This window comes from Malania oleifera, chromosome 4, assembly GCF_029873635.1.
Source record: "Malania oleifera isolate guangnan ecotype guangnan chromosome 4, ASM2987363v1, whole genome shotgun sequence".
In the NCBI taxonomy this organism is placed as follows: Eukaryota; Viridiplantae; Streptophyta; class Magnoliopsida; order Santalales; family Ximeniaceae; genus Malania; species Malania oleifera.
Window position 1 is genome coordinate 105,205,409 of NC_080420.1, and position 14,443 is coordinate 105,219,851.

Genomic DNA, 14,443 nt, shown 5'->3' on the forward strand with positions numbered 1-14,443 from the left:
AAGTATGAAAATGATTACCCTACCCATGATCTAGAATTAGCTGCGATGGTCTACGTTCTAAAAATTTAGAGACATTATCTCTATGGGGGTAGGTGTGAAATTTTTACTAACCATAAGAGCCTAAAGTATTTTTTTTTCATGTAGAAAGAATTAAATATGAGGCAGAGGAGATGGTTGGTGTAATGACCCAAAATTTCTGACCATTTTTTTTTCAAAACTTTATAACATAACTTTGATACCCTATATATAAATATCTATCATCATCACAGCCTTGAGCAGGTGCCATGGTATCCTATGCATTCTCTATATAACACCTATGCAGTGGGAAACATAATATCCAAACCATATCCCAAAATATACAATACTAGAGTGCTACAGATCCTCTATACACATATATATACACATATATGCATCATTCCCCAAAAATCCCAAGACACTGAGGGCTCTACTACTCAGCCCAAGACTTACCCCAAAACAATGCTAGCTCAACAGCCTCCTCTATCTCTGAGCCGGCCCTACACGTCTCTTTGGGTTACCTAAAATGTTCATAATGCTGGGGTGAGACATCTCTTAGTAAGGAGAAACATGTTATTACCAGTGTGTGGCATATGAGTATGTACGCAAACATAATCTTTAATTAAAACTATAAATGAAAAATCATGCAAAAGTATTTTTATAATAACCCACACCTATGTCATTTAAAATAAGGAAATTTTTGAGATATTTATTAAATCATACTTTTAACTATAGTAGGTAATCTATGTTTGCTGTGTATAATGTATATGTACATAATTCTGAAAACTTCCCTAGATGGTTGTGCGGCCCGTAGGCGGGATTTAACACTGGTTGGCCTACTAGTCTTAGTCTAACTATAAGCATATGTCTATATATGCCTATAGCACGAAAGGCCCGCTCCACCTGGTCTGGACGCCAGGGAGCCCTCTACCATACCTGTGGCACAATCGACAATACCATACTCTATCTGAGATGTATGGTTGCACTGTTTATACTGTATAGCTACGGTACCGTACTCTATAAACTGCTCTGTTCCATCAGGGTCTTATACTATGTAATACTATTTGTATATAATATCTATTAGTTTTACCATGATTCTATATCAACTGTATTCACCATGACGCTATAACAACTATATTTCTATATAATCTGTATTTCTTTATGTCATGGTTTTATGCTCTGTATAACATGATTCTATGAAATACTGTATAAACATGATTCTGTAAAATACTGTATAAATATGGTTCTATAAAATATTGTATAATTATATTTCTGTATATCCATGTAAACTGTAATTCTGTAAGACTCTGTATAACCATAGCTCTATAAATAAAACTGTATAAGTTGCATATCATAATTCTGTAAAAACTGTATAATCATGATTCTATAGATTTGTATAAAATTCTATAATTTTCCAGTATTTCTCATGCCACAAAAATTAAATAAAACTCAATAAATATCATCTGTAATACTGTATAATTTCCATGCTCTAATTTATTTAAAAACCATACCCTGTAACCCATCTTCAAATATTATGCTTTATTGGTAAAATTTCTAAATTAACTGGCATAACATCTTTCCTCTACCTAACTAACTAAGTTCGTCTACTAATTTCAAACACATGCTTACAACATTCATAATTCCAAACCCTAAACTTTTATATATATATATATATATATATATCTCCCTGTCAATCAACTGAATATCTAGAATAATCATCATACTAACATTTCTAAACTATAAACTATTTATCATTTATCTGGGTTCCTGAGATAACACCCGTTGGGATCCTCAACCCATGCCCGCGGTGTTTGGAAACCCAAACCCTAAAACTACAACACCCTAGTTTAATCATCCCAAACACCAGTATATCAACACCTAATACAAAATCTGAGTTCAGAAAAACCTGATAACTACAAAAACCCTAAAATATCCTACTTACCCCGATTTTGGGATGGTGCCTAAACTCCTCAAACCAAAATTCTACTTTGGCTAATTTGTAGAGAATCTCCCTAGAATCATCATGATAGCTTCTGATTGTCGAACCGGGGAGAAACGGGCCGAAATCTTAGAGAGAAGGTGAGAGGGCTGGATTTTTAGTGAGAGAAACAAAAAGAAAACAATTCTCTCACTGAAAATGCAATTTTTGACTATATATAGGTAGTAGTCCACGTGGCTTTGTCGATGAGCCACGTGTACTCTTAAATGAACCAAAGAAGGGAGTTCGTCAACGAAGGTGATGAGCTTGTCGATGAACCAAAGGGTCTAAAATCACCCTTCTCGGTATCTTTTCGTCAACAAAACACTGAAGTTTGTTCACGAACCTTATATGGGTGTTCGTTGACGAAACAAGGGCATTCGTCGACAAACCCTGCTTTGTCCCTTTTTTAATTTTCCTTTCTCTCTATTATTTATTTTCTATTATTTTTCGAGTCTCTACATTCTCCCCTTTTTATAAAATTTCATCCTCGAAATTTGTTGACTATACTATACACCATCCTCTGAGGAAAACTTGCTACTTATTTTATTAATTACCCTCACTTATAGCAGAGGAATACCGTGGTTATAATTAGGGTTCTTGGAGATTACATGTATATACATAAAAGAAAATTCTCCCAAAACCAAAAACACTACCTATACATACATTTTCCTATTTTGTATAAAATAAAAACCAAACTATATACTCTATCTAAATTACTATCAACCCTTTTCTGTCTAATGTTGATCCCCACTGAACAAATGTGGGTATTTATGCCACATATGTTCCTCTAGCTCCCATAAGGCAGGCCTCCTCCACTGCATGATTTCTCTACATTACTTTTACTAATGAAATTTTCTTGGTATGCAACTCCTGTTCTTTTCTATCTAGAATATGTACTGTTGATTCCTCAAATGCTAAAGAATCTCTAAGCTCTATCTCCTCGCAGCTGATCGCATGGAAGGGATCTAGGATGTATTTTCTCAGCATGGAAACATGAAATACGTCATGAATCCTAGATAGAGCTGGTGGTAAAGTTAGCTTGTAGGCGACTGAACCCACTCTCTCAAGTATCTCAAATGGGCCAATAAACCTAAGGCTCAACTTACCCCTCTTCTCAAATATCATAGCTCCTCTCAGTGGCACTACTTTCAGAAACACATGGTTTCCTACCTCAAATTCCAATTCCCAGTGGCAAGTATTTGCGTAACTTTTCTACCGACTTTGAGCTGCACTGATTCTGTCTTTAATAAGTCAGACTTTATTGTACGCTTGTTGCACTAACTCTGGTTCCAAAAGAACGCCTTTCACCCATTTCATCCCTGTATTGTGGAGAGCGACACCTCCTTCCATATAATGTCTCCTAAGGTGTCATCTCGATGCTAGCTTGATAGTTGTTATTATACGCGAATTCTACCAGCGGCATATACTAGGTCCAACTACCCCCGAAATCTAGCACACACGCTCGTAGCATATCCTTAAGTATCTGGATCGTCCTCTCTATCTACTCATCAGTCTGAGGACGAAAAGCTATGTTGAATGATAACTGAGACCCCAAAGCCTTCTGCAAACTTTTCCAAAATCGTGACGAAGCGTGGGAAAACCTTTCATCCTCTCTATCCTCCCCTCGGTTCTCTCTCTCTCTCTCTCTCTCTCTCTCTCTCTCTCTCTCTCTCTCTCTCTCTCTCTCTCTCTCTTTGATTTTGGGCTTGATTTACACAGGTTCAAAAATCTAAAGCCACCACGATGCTCCTGGGGAAGTTCTCTCCAAACCTGCCAGAGCGGATCGTTGGTGAAAGCAAGTTGGAAATCATCCTTGAGTTGAGGTAAGGCTTTTTAAGTCAAATTTGGTCTTCCGGTAGTTATAGGAAATGATATACACGTGAAAATAATGAAGTTTAATACTGAGAGTTTTCCTTTTCAGGGTATTGATTAGGAAATCCTATGGGTGTGAGATCAGAGTTTATAAAGGCTTTTCTCAGTAGCCAGGTAAGGGAATAAACTAAAATAGTTATTTTCCACGCAAATTATTATTATGTATGAGTAAATTATTTTCATAAAAACATGTATTATATACGAATATTATGGAGTAAATGTATATTTGGGAAAATACTACTGTATACAGGAATTACGATTTTAGATGGAACATATGATTTAATTCAGCATTGTGTGGCTTGAGTATTAATTTTCATGAAATGTATTACGTTACGACAATTTTACGAACAAACATGTTTTCAGGAATTACGTAATAATGCAGTATATGACAATTTTGAAATACATGATAATTTATTTATTTTCAGATTAGTAATTATGAAATGTTTGGCATGAGGCCGTAATTATGAAATGTTCGGTACGAGATCGTAATTATGAAATGTTCGGCACGAGGCCGTAATTGTGAAATGTTCAGCACGAGGTCATAATTATAAAATATTTTGCACAAGGCCGTATTTATGAAATTACGAAGATGCTATAATATCATGTATTATATGTTATCAAAACCCGGATGTTAGTTTAGTTCAATTCAGGAGCTCGGTATCGTAGCTATATAGATCATATATCTATGTTCATACTTGTGCTAACCACCCCACGAGGGGGTAGGAGATGGATAGTTGATGTGACTTTCAGTGTAGAGTTGTAGACGTCCACCTGAAAATCCGAACCAGGGTGCGGCGGGTCCATCGCACTTATAGACATTTTTGACTCGGCAGTGGTCGGCCAGCCATTGTCAGGTCCAGCCTTCAGGCTGCACAACCCATCATGGGGGGTAATACATGACATTAGCTAGCTATTCATCTTGGATATGTTTCAGTATTATCAGTTATAACAGATGTTTTATGTACGATATGATTTATTAGCAAATATGGAAATATATGATTATTCAGTACGATATGATGAATGTTTACAGAGATGTGAAATGTATTATATATGTATAACTGCCTTAAATGTTCGTGTTGCCACACAGCTGTATTTAGTTTAGTTTCCCTTACTGAGAAGTGTCTCACCCCCGAACTTAATATATTTTTCAAGAGCCCCTGAGAGACCGGCGGGTCGTGGCCGCCATTCAATTTGTCGAGCTACCCCGTTGGGAGGGTAAGTCTTGTACTAGGATCAGTAGATTTTTGTTGTATGATCCTAGGGTTATTTTGATATTTTGGAGGTCATATATAAATATAGTATTTTGGTGATGTAATAAACTCTAGTATTATGTAAATAATGGTTTGATGGATGAAACTTATTTTAACTGCTGCTTAGGTTTTCGCTATTTATGTAAGGCTATCCCCGCTACCCACGGGTTCGGGTTGATATTATTATTATTTATGTTTATTATGTGATAAGTTAAGGGGGACGTTACAGTTTGGTATCAGAGCTTAGGATACTAGGTTTTGTAGACTCTAAAATGCAGCAGTAATAATACCAGAGTTTAGGATAAGGGAATTTAAGGTCTGATTTTGTAGTCTAGATGCAGGACTTCCGTGGTGGTTTGTGTGATTTTCCTGGGGTGACAATTTCAGGAAAGTCATTGTAAACTATCGTCGGGTTGGGTATCTAGGTTGCAGGATTGAACCTTGAATTAAGATTAGGAGTGACGATTTAATTAGGAGAATATATTATACGAGTTGAGTGATATATATAGAGAAGAGGGTTTTGAGTTAAGTTACTTGCTTTTCAGGATGGACCTTGGTGGCAATAGTGCCCACGCCAGTGAGAGTGAGGGTGTTGGACCCTCAGGCGCTGCAGGTAGTGATTCAGATGCCGTCTTACACAGTGTGGCATAGCAGGTTATGGCAAAAATTATCAGGAGTTCGAAGGAACAGGGTGGTCCATTGGCAGGACACGGTAGCTCGATCGAGAAGTTTATTAAGATGAGTCATCCGGCTTTCGTAGGAGGAACATATCCTACAATTGCTAAAAACTGGGTACAAGAGATAGAGAAAGTGTTTGTAGTACTGCAGTGTTCGAAGGAGCAGAGGGTACTATTTGCCACATATAAATTGACTGGAGAGGCCGAGAGATGGTGGCCGGCAGTGAGATTATTAGAGCAGCAGAGGACTGTATCTGTGGAGATAACGTGGGAGTGGTTTAAAGAAATATTCTTCGACGGGTATTTTCCAGCCTCATCCAGGGAGGCTAAGATTGAGGAGTTCTTGAACCTGAAGCAAGGACAGCTGTCAGTGTAGCAGTACGCGGCGAGGTTCATCAAGCTATCTCGCTTTGCCCGGTACATCCTCCAGATAAGGTGAAGAAGGTACGACAATTTGAAAGAGGTCTGAGGAGGGAAATATATAAGCAAGTGTCAATTTTGAAGTTGCAGGATTTTGCCGAGTTGGTTAACCGAGCCACTATAGCAGAAATTGGTGATCGGTTGGAGGCTGAGGAGTAAAGATAGAAGAAGAGATCCATACCTTCTAGTTCCCAACAGGGGGTTGGACGTGGTCTGTGGAAGAGAGGTGGCTACTATAGAGATTGGAGGCAGGAGACCAGGAATCGTGGTTTTCAAGGTGTACAGTCACCTCCAGTTTGCCCGACTTGTGGGAAGAGGCACCTAGGGGAGTGTCGTGATGATCGAGGTGTTTGCTATCGATGTGGGGAGCCAGGGCATGTGATGAGGGATTTCCAGGCTCAGATTGGTGCTGCTCCTGCTCCTAGACCTACTCAAGGAGGCTACCAGGCGCCACGTGGAGGCTAGAAAAAGAATATGGCCCCAGCTAGGGTTTTCGCTTTAACGTCGGGCGATGCGAAGGTGGCCGACGACGTGGTGACAAGTACTATTAATATGTTTTCATTTAAAGTTATTGCACTTTTTGATTCTAGTGCCACACATTTGTTTGTGTCCTTGGGGTGTGTTAAGTTATGTGGGGTTGAAACACAAGCACTAGATGTCGAGTTATTAGTGGCTACACCAACCGGGTCAGCGATGAAATGTAGTAGGGTACTCCGTGGTTGCCCAATTGATGTTCAGGGAAAGATTCTATCTGCTGATTTGGTGGTGCTGGATATGCACGGATTTGATATCATCCTTGGCATGGATTGGCTAGCAGCTAATTCTGCTATTATAGATTGCTGTTCTAGAGAAGTGATATTCAGACCTTCAGGGAAATCAGAATTCAGATTTACAGGGTCACAAGTGCAATCTTTACCTCAGGTAATCTCAGCTATTCAGGCGAGGCGACTACTCTTGAGTGGTTGTCAGGGGTTCGTGACCTTCGTAAAGGAAACAACAGGGAATGAAGTGAAGCTCACTCGTATGCTAGTGGTAAAGGAGTTTGCAGATGTATTTCTAGATGAATTACCAGGTTTGTCACCTGATCGAGAGGTAGATTTTCAAATTGATCTATTTCCAGGTACAGCGTCGATCTCCAAAGCACTATACCGAATGGCGCCAGCAGAGTTGGCAGAACTGAAAGATCAGTTACAGGATTTGCTTGATAAGGGCTTCATACGACCTAGTGTATCTCCATGGGGAGCTCAAGTGCTATTTGTGAAAAAAAAAGGACGGGTCTATGAGGATGTGTATAAACTACAGAGAAATTAATAAAGTGACTATCAAGAACAAGTATCATCTACCCCGTATAGATGACTTATTTGACTAGCTCCAAGGTACGCGGGTATATTCTAAGATCGACCTCAGGTCAGGTTAGCATCAGGTAAAGGTGAGAGCAGAGGATGTATCGAAGACAGCTTTTAGGACCAGGTATGGGCATTACAAGTTTCTTGTTATGCCATTTGGTCTTACGAATGCTCCTTCAATAATTATGGATTTGATAAATAGGATTTTTCATCCATATATAAATCAATTTGTAGTTATTTTTATTGATGATGTACTAGTCTATTCGAGGAGCTATGAGGAACAAGAGATACATTTGAGGCAGGTTTTGCAGATGCTCAGGGAAAAGAAGTTGTATGCCAAGTTCAGCAAATGTGACTTCTGGCTCGAGAAAGTTATGTTTTTGGGGCATGTTATCTCAGGGGATGGAATTTCTGTAGATCCTAGTAAAATTGAAGCGGTAGTGAATTGGGCTAGACCGAGGAACGTCCAGGAGGTCAGGAGTTTCTTAGGGTTAGCCGGCTATTACCATTGCTTTGTCGAGGGATTCTCAGCTTTATCAGGACCTCTGACACGACTGACTAGAAAGAATGCTAGATTTGAATGAGACGACAGCTGTGAGCAGAGTTTTCAGGAATTGAAGTAGAGGCTAGTCACAGCACCAATATTGGTCATCCCGTTAGGGGGTGAGGGTTATACTATCTACAATGACACGTCCTTGAAGGGACATGGCTATGTATTGATGCATCATGGTAGGGTGGTGGCATATGTGTCCAGACAGTTGAAAGAATATGAAAATAATTACCCTACCCATGATCTTGAGTTGGCTGCAATGGTACATGCATTGAAAATTTGGAGGCATTACCTGTACAGTGAGCAGAGTGAGATTTTCTCCAACCACAAAAGCTTAAAGTATTTCTTCACCCAGAAGGAATTGAATATGAGGCAGAGAAGATGGTTAGAGTTGACTAAGGATTTTGACTATACTATCAGTTACCACCTAAGGAAAGCAAACGTGGTAGCTAATGCACTAAGCAGGAAGTCTGTGGTATCAGCGTTGGCAGCTATGGAGATCCAGCATCCAATCATGATGGATCTAGAGAGACTCGACATTGAATTGATGGAGAGTAATACTCCAGTATGTATCACTAGCCTAGTAGTATAGCCTACTCTGCAAGAAAGAATTAAAACTGCTTAGAAAGAAGACCCAGAGTTAGTAAAGGTGATGGACAGAGTGCAGAGTGGTCAGGGGAAGGAATTCAATACTACAGATGATGGAGCATTTCGGTTCCATTCTAGCTTATGTGTTCCTGCTGATACTAACATTAAGAAGACTATTTTGGATTAGGCTCATAGATCTTTGTATACAGTTCATCCCGATAGTACAAAAATGTACAAGGATCTGCGGGAATTTTACTGGTGGAGTGGTATGAAGAGGGAGATTGTCAAATATGTAGCTCAGTGCTTGACGTGCCAACAGGTAAAAACTGAGCACCAGAGGCCAACGGGTCAGTTGCAACCGCTATATCCCAGAGTGGAAGTGGGATCATATATCCATGGACTTTGTTTCAGGGCTATCGTCGACATCACATGGCCAAAATGCTATTTGGGTGATAGTAGACCGGTTAACTAAGTCCGCCCATTTTCTCCCTATCAAGATCAGATATTCCCTCAGTCGATTGGCAGAGATTTATGTCCAGAAGATAGTTCAATCTCATGAAGTGCCAGTATCTATAGTATCAGATCAAGACCCGCGTTTCACGTCACGGTTCTAGAGAAACTTGTAGGAAGCTTTAGGATCTCAGCTATTGTTTAGCATGACATTCCATCCTCAGTCAGACAGACAGACTGAGAGGATGATACGGATACTGAAAGATATGCTCTGAGCATGTGTTTTATATTTTGGGGGTAGTTGGACTCAGTTCATACCGCTGGTAGAGTTCGCATATAATAACAGTTACCAGTCCAGTATTGGCATGGCACCATTTGAGGCTTTATATAGTAGGAGATGTCGATCTCCTTTGTATTGGGATGAGATGGGTGAGTGGCAAGTAGTGGGGCCAGAGCTAGTACAGCAGGCGTACAATAAAGTACGACTCATCAGGGAAAAAATCAGTGTAGTTCAGAGCCGACAGAAAAGTTATGCCGATAATCATCGGAGGAATTTGGAATTCGACGTTGGTGATCATGTGTTTCTGAAGATAGCTTCGCTAAAAGGAGTTATGAGGTTTGGTAGGAAGGGTAAACTTAGCCCTAGGTTTATTGGTCCGTTTGAGATTTTAGAGAAAGTGGGGTCAGTGGCCTACAGGCTAGCTTTACCACCTACATTATCCAGGATGTACAATGTATTCCACATATCTATGTTGAGGAAGTACGTCCCAGATCCTTCTCATATTATCAATTATGGTGAGTTAGAGCTCAGTGATTTGCTAATCTATAAGAAGGTACCAGTGCAGATTCTGGACCGAAAGGAACAGGAACTACGTAATAAGAAGATTCCTCTAGTAAAAGTTTTATGGAGAAATCACGCAGTAGAGGAGGCTTCTTGGGAACTCGAGGAATAGATCAGACAGAAATACCCACAATTATTCCAAGAAGTCCATATGTGAGTAAATATGTAATGTTTCTTTTGTAAGTACATGTAATGTTTTAGGTAGTATGTGGTATTTTAGTTTTGGGGGAAATTTTCTTTTGGTATATGTAATCTCCCAGGACTTGAAATGTAACCACAGTATTCCTTCGCCATAAGTGAGGGTAAGTAATAAAATAAGTAGACCATTTTGCCTAATAAGGGATGATGAATTATATGAATAGTAAATTTCGAGGACGAAATTTTATAAGAAAAGGAGAATGTGACAACCCGAATAAATATGGCATTTAAAATAATAAAAAGGAAGGAAAATTATCAGAGGCCTCGTCGACGAACATAGGGGATTCGTCAACGAGGGTATAAGAGGGCCTCGTCGATGAAGCCAAATTTCATCGACGAGGAAATACCAAGAGAGGTTTTTGAACCGACTGAATTTCTTCGACGAGGAGTGGGTTTCGTCAATGAAATTATTGAAGGACTCATCAACGAGATGACATGGCTCGTCGATGAATCCAGTCCTATAAATATCAAAAATATGGATTTTAACTTCCAAACTGAGAAACCTTTCATCCTCTCTCTCCTCCCTTCGGTTCTCTCTCTCTCTCTCTCTCTCTTCGATTTCGGGCCGGATTTACGTTGATCCGACTATCTAAAGCCACCACGATGCTCCTGGGGAAGTTCTCTCCAAATCTGTCGGAGCGGATCGTTGGCGAAAGCAAGTTGGAAATCATCCATGAGTTGAGGTAAGGCTTTTTAAGACAAATTTGGTCTTGTGGTAGTTATAGGAAATAATATACACGTGAAAATAATGAAGTTTAATACTGGGAGTTTTCATTTTCAAGGTATTGATTAGGAAATCTTATGGGTTTGAGACCAGAGTTTATAGGGGCTTTTCTCAGTAGTCAGGTAAGGGAATAAATTAAAGCAGTTATTTTCCACGCAAATTATTATTATGTATGAGTAAATTATTTTTAGAAAAACATGTATTATATACGAATATTATGGAGTAAATGTATATTTGGGAAAATACTACTGTATACAAGAATTACAATTTTAGATGGAACGTATGATTTAATTTAGCATTGTGTGGCATAAGTATTATATTTCATGAAATGTATTACGTTACGGCAATTTTACGAATAAGCATGTTTTCAAGAATTACGTAATAATGCAGTATATGACAATTTTGAAATACATGATAATTGATTTATTTTCATATTAGTAATTATGAAATGTTTGGCACGAGGCTGTAATTATGAAATGTTCGGCATGAGGCCGTAATTGTGAAATGTTCGGCATGAGGCCGTAATTATGAAATGTTCGGCGCGATGCCGTATTTATGAAATTATGAAAGATGCTATAATATCATGTATTATATGTTATCAGAACCCGGATGTTAGCTTAGTTCAGTTCAGGAGCTCGGTATCGTAGCTATATAGATCAGATATCTATGTTCATACTTGTGCTAACCACCCCACGAGGGGGTGGGAGATGGATAGTCGATGTGGCTTTCAGTGTAGAGTTGTACACGTCCACCTGGAAATCCGAACCAGGGTACGGCGGGCCCATCGCACTTACAGACATTTTTGACTCGGCAGTGGTTGGCCAGCCATTGTCGGGTCCAGCCTTCGGGCTGCACAACCCGTCATGGGGGGTAATACATGACATCAACTAGCTATTCATCCTGAGTATGTTTCAGTATTATCAGTTATAACATATGTTTTATGTACGATATGATTTATTAGCAAATATGGAAATATATGATTATTTAGTACGATATGATGAATGTTTATAGAGATATGAAATGTACAGTATATGTATAACTGCCTTAAATGTTCATATTGCCACACAACTGTATTTAGTTTATTTTCCCTTACTGCGAAGTGTCTCACACCCTGAACTTAATATATTTTTCAGGAGCCCCTGAGAGACCGGCGGGTCGTGGCCGCTGTTCAGTTTGTCGAGCTACCCCTTTGGGAGGGTAAGTTTTGTACTAGGATCAGTAAATTTTTGTTGTATAATCCTAGAGTTATTTTGATATTTTGAAGGTCGTATATAAATACAGTATTTTGGTGATGTAATAAACTCTGGTATTATGTAAATAATGGTTTGATGGATGAAACTTATTTTTACTACTGCTTAGGTTTCCATTGTTTATGTAAGGCTATCCCCGCTACCCATGGGTTTGGGTTGATATTATTATTATTTATGTTTATTATGTGATAAGTTAAGGGGGACATTACACTGATAGTACAATCATAATCTTTAATAAGCTCTCACCATCTTCTCTGCCTCATATTCAGTTCTTTATGGGTGAAGAAGTACTTCAAACTCAGTATTTCCATCACATAGTCATAAAATACATCTCTCCCCAGTAAAATCTATCTTAAAAATACAAAACTCTACACCATCTTACCCTGTAACTAGGGTAACCAAGAAATCTCTATCTGCGAGCCTGATATGCTCGCTTAACTAGCTCACCTGAAAAATGTTAGAATAATAGGGTGAGTCGACGCTTAGTAAGTGGAAATATGCTATTACTAGCGTGTAACAACTAAGTTACATATACTTTAAATAACATCTGAGCTGTAATAAAGGATAAATCTGTAAAGCATATCTTGCATTTTTCGCAATTTAAAACATAACTGTATCATCTGAATTTTTTACTTTTCATACTACTAATATCATACTATATTTATCAAATAATGTAAAACTGCATACATATACATAAATGTGTTGTATCCCTAGAACTCTGTATGTCATGATTTGACCCCTCATGACAGGGTTGTGCGGCCTGTAGGCGGGACTTAACCTGGTCGGCCCTCTAAGTAAGTCACCATACTCTACTCTACCTCAGCCCGGCCAAACTGCATCCACTCCTAGGCTTGATACTGGCTACTACCTCATCAAACTGGCTCCTTCAACCCAGCGAACTGGGGAGTTGCATCCTTTCCGAGCACAATTTGACGGTACCCACACACTATCTGAGATATGTGGTTTCACTCTATCTGTATTAACAATGGTACCGTGCTCTGTATTCTGTATCTATATATGTCTGTAATCTTTTCACAAGGATCTGATACTGTATATATACATATATACTCTTTTACTGTTTTCATAATGTTTCCAAAATAACGATAATACCATGATTCTGTACTGTAAATATTGTAATATCTGAATAACTATAGCATCTTGATGTTATTTTGTATAATCTGTCTGTATACTATGTCTGTATAATCTGTCTATATACTCTGAGTGTTATGGCATTTAGGCAGACATGACATACTGTAAATACTGTATAAATTGATTTGTATAAAAAATGTAACGTACAGATTCTGAATAAACTGTAATATACTAATCTGAATAAACTTCTGTATATGTATACTGATCTGGATAAATATCTATAATAAACTTTTGTGAGATATACTGTAATATACATCAATCTTTATCTATAAATACTGTATAGTATGATATGCTGTAAAAAGCTATATAAGTTCTATATCAAAGAAATATCTGCTCAGGTCACACACGCATTGAAAACTCTTATTCTGTAAAAGCTAGATAATAAACTAGTATATATAAAATTTCTGCTAATCACTGTATCACTTACAATTCAAGAACTTGAGTATCTAATCTTTGAAAATCCTTAGAAATTGTGAATCCTTAACAACATGTTTTTGATAAAATCCAAACCTATATTTTTGTCTCATTACAAGGTTATGTTTGGAAGTTTAGATTTTAGGTCTCAAATTTGAATGTGTAAATTTGAAAGGAGCACTCTCTCTCTCTCTCTTTCTCTCTCTTAATGTGTATATATATATAATTATTTAATTCACATAAATTCAAACCCAATATTTGAACGTCATGCTCTCAATCACAGGTTAGTCTTCAATTTTTATTCCAATTTCAACATCTCGTATGAAAGTTAAATTATGAAATTTTGATGGATTTTTGCAATAATTGGTATCTTTTAAGAAGGGAGACAAATAAGAGATTGTGCACGAAATGTGTGTCTAGCAAAAAGGAAAAAAGTCAATGGTTTTTATTTATTTAATCAAAGAGGAGAGATCTAGAGCATTCACGTTTGATCCTCTATCCTACAGCAAGAGAGCTCCTACCTTGCAAGAGAGGAAATTTTAGGTATGGCCTCTCTCACCTTATATTTTTTCTTTAACTTTTCTCACCTCATACTGTTTTATGTTTCAATTCCAATGATCCGTCTTGCTTTTTTCTTACGCTTTGTTCTTATTTTCTTTTATTTTTAGATTTGTGTTCTTCGCCCTGTGTGGTTCTTATGTAGCATTATTGTGTGTTT